This window comes from Mus caroli, chromosome 13 (assembly GCF_900094665.2).
Source record: "Mus caroli chromosome 13, CAROLI_EIJ_v1.1, whole genome shotgun sequence".
Taxonomy (NCBI): Eukaryota; Metazoa; Chordata; class Mammalia; order Rodentia; family Muridae; genus Mus; species Mus caroli.
In genome coordinates, this window is record NC_034582.1 from 67,529,178 (window position 1) to 67,533,225 (window position 4,048).

Here is a 4,048-nt window from a genome sequence, read left to right on the forward strand (position 1 = left end):
AAAAAAAAAAGAATGTTTTCCCAATATCTTAATAAACTTTGTTTTGTTTCCTAGCCATTTGAACCTGGTTATAGGCTCTGTCCTGGGACACAAGAGCCTGGAAAACTTTGCAAATGCCCTTAGGATCATAGCTTTGGTGAGTCACATGTCCTCTTGATGAGAGAGGCCTCGGAAAGTCTCAAGGTTGAACTCTAATCAGAGCACATTGTGCAAAAAGGAGGCTCAACAAAGAAAAAGCATCCTTAATATTCTTCTGTTTCTTCTCATGTTCTTAGTATAGAACCATCACCCTCAGTTTGGTTTTTCCTAAACAACTTAGGAAAGTCACACATCTGGAATAAACTACTGAAAGAAACACAGCTGTGGCTTCCTTACTTCTTTCCTTTTCTGGGATCACACAGTGACACAAAAATCATATACCTGCTTAAATTTTATACTTCAATCCTATAAAAGAAAAAATTGTGCCTTTTACAATCTATGCCATGAAATCCAAAGGTTCCTCTCCAATCAATAGATAAAATGGGGAGAGAGCCTATGGTCTGACTTAGGCAGGGGCTGTGCCCCTCCTCATCATAGAAATGGGTATAGAAGACTGATAATGATTTTCTTGTGTTTTGCAAATTGTATCTTGGGCATTCTAAGTTTCTGGGCTAATATCCACTTATCAGTGAATGCATATCTAGTGACTTCTTTTGTGATTGGGTTACCTCACTAAGGATGATGTTCTCCAGATACATCCATTTGCCCAAGAATTTCATAAATTCATTGGTTTTAATAGCTGAGTGGTACTCAATTGTATAAAAGTACCACATTTTCTGTATCCATTCCTCTGTTGAGGGACATCTGGGTTCTTTCCAGATTCTGGCTATTAGAATACCCAAGATACAATTAGCAAAACACAAGAAAATCAAGAAGAAGGAAGACCAATGTGTGGATACTTCATTCCTCCTTTGAATAGAGAACAAAATACCCATGGAAGGAGTTACAGAGACAAAGTTTGGAGCAAAGATGAAAGGATGGACCATCCAGAGACTATCCCACCTGGGGATCCATCCCATAATCAGTCACCAAACCCAGATACTATTGCATATGCCAGCAAGATTTTGCTGAAGGGACCCTAATATAGCTGTATCGTATGAGGCTATGCCAGTGCCTGTCAAATACAGAAGTGGATACTCACAGTCATCTATTGGATGGAACACAGGGCCCCCAATGGAGGAGCTAGAGGAAGCACCCAAGGAGCTGAAGGGGTCTGCAACCTTATAGGTGGAACAACCATATGAACTAACCAGTACCTCCAGAGTTTGTGTCTCTAGCTGCATATGTAGCAGAAGATCACCTAGTCAGCCATCATTGGGAAGAGAGGCCCCTAGGTCTTGCAAATTTTATATGCCTGGGTACAGGGGAACGTCAGGGCCAAGAAATGGGAGTGAGTGGGTAGGGGAGCAGGGCGGGGGGGGCATAGGGAATGTTTGGGCTAGCATTTGAAATAAAGAAAATATATTTAAAAAGAAGAAGAAGATGATGATGATGAAGGAGGAGGAGGAAGAAGAAGAAGAAGAACAACAACAACAACAAGAACAAAAAGAACAAGAAGAACAAGAAAAAGAGAAGGAGGAGGAGGAGGAGGAGGAGACTGATCATGACCTCTCTGTCTCTCCAAACAGCTGGGAATCACAGCTCTTGGAGAAGAGTTGTAGAAGAAGAGTAGGGACTGGAAAGAGATATCAAGATTTGTATCTGAGAAGAAAGCCAGTTGGCAGAAGACTAGAGACCCCCTCCCTCCTGGAACTCATACAACAAAGGAGGAATACACACAGAAGTCCTGTCTCAGGTGCCTCAGCACAGTCCAAGGGGAGGTTGTGGCCCTACAACAGACTCTCCAGGTAGCTCCAGGAAGTGAGACTGGGAGGGCTTGTCTGTGGCTCAGTATTTGCTTTGCACTTAAGAAGAGACTGCTGTAACCCAACTCAACCAATGACTCACACCCAGCACACCACTGCTTTGAGCCTCTTTTGGTCAACCTCATGACATCAGGGAAGTTCAGAGTTCCAGTTCCCATGCTGGCCCTGTAAGAGTATCCACAGCTAGTTGTAAAGAGATGGAAGAGATGCCAAGCAAATTTAGTAAAGAATTATTATACTAAAACACATTCAAAAACTCTTAAAATTGTACCTTCAAATTCAGGGGGAACAAACGGTGTGCTGGCACAAGGGGTAGGCTGTTTTGTTCATGCTGGTGGACCATGCTTGACATTCTGAAGCTAGTGATCAGAGTGTGAAGAAGCCCAAATCCAGCCACAGGCATGATCCTCACATACAGCTGCTCATATGTGGCTGGAATATGACAAGCCAAGGTAGAGAGGAAGGTCCACACAGTGAACGTCTCTAGGAAGAGATGCCTCTATGGATGAAACATAGAGTCAGTGCTGATCCAAAGGCCCCTGTGATTCTCATGGATGCCAAGCACCTACTAAAAAATGTGTGTCATTCTAGACGTACATAGACAACACCACATGAAAATTACTGTTAACCAGCTTCATATTTACCAAATGATTATGACTCAGAAAGGTCAGCTGTGACTCCTGACTTGAAAAGTATATTTCTCCACAGATCCCTCCTAAAACGTATCACTACACAGCAACTAAGCTTCAAATCACTGTTAAATACACTGTCAAGTTGCCAGCTCAAGACTCCACTCCAGGAGCTACCAGCTTCATGTTTACATTTTACTGTGTTGAAATTAAGCTGCCAAACCCAGACAAAAGCAACCCTCCCCCACCTCAAGCATATTCCCAGAAACTGCACAGAGCCTGCCACATCCATTTCATATGCAAAAGGAAACCTTGATCTCAGAGTGCCTCTGTTGGTAATGTTTAAATCCAAGGCTGAAGATGGGATTCAGCTGGTCAAAGCCCTAAAGGGAAATAAGAAATGGCCATTTAAAATGCAGTGTACTATGGCAAAGAAAATATCACTGAATTTGTAATATTAGAGAGCAGAAGAACAACGGGAAATCCTGACAGGTGTCATCTTATGTGCACTTAGAGGCTTTCTGACTTGGTTTTTGTTTGGTTGGCTTTTTATGAAATATTCCTAAAATTCAAAATACTAAACCGAAAACATATCACCCTATAATCAGAGAAACAGAGGGAAACCTAAATTAACTCGGCTGGATGTAAAGAGTCCCAACTGGTGACTAAAACTCTCAAGCACGGCCCAAGGCAGTTAGCTCAGCTAGTCCAAGGCTTGGTCAGATATGCCCTTAGTGTAATCTACAAGGTCATAAGGCCTATGCTGGTGCACCTGGGAGGCCTGTACAGAAACGTGAGGAGCACTGGGCTTTGCAGATGGGTTTGCATCAAATATACACTCTGCATAGCCCAGAGGCCTAGAAAATCATGCCACGAGCTCTTAGAGGGTAGTAAGAGATGCACTCCTAGGACAGCATTTGACATAAGTCACCAAGGACCCAAGGTGACCATCAGCTGTCCATCTGGCTGCCCATTTGACACAGGAACTTGCTGCTCCTTTTATGAGTGGTGACAGAAATCAGGTGTATCAGGTGTTCTCCATGGTTCCTGGTCAGAGTGCCTGGATGGAGGTCTTGAGGGTCCAAACAATAGTAGGAGGAGAGAGACAGCAAAATCAGGAAATGAATAGAAAGACAGAGTCACATCAAGGTCACAGAAAGGAAGATCACCCTGACTGCAGGCTGCCTCACAAGGCCAGATGTGCATGTCTAGTGTCTGCAGAGGCTTTATGTGTTTCTAGGCTGGGGGCTCCAGAGCATAGGGATGGATGGCAAGAAAGTCCTTACTAGAAGCACCCTTTTCAAATAATGGTAATAGTTTGTGGCTCCTCTTCTCAGGGGTACTGCAAGGAGGTTCCCCTTAGCATCGTTTCCAGTTTATGATTAGGGCTATCTCCTTTAGTTCTTTGACATGTTTTCAGAACACTAGTCTCAAAGATGAGTTGGTTATGTAAAAATGAGCTAGAGTTCACATGGCAATGAAGGAGGAGGAGAGGAGGAAGAGAAGGAGGAGGAG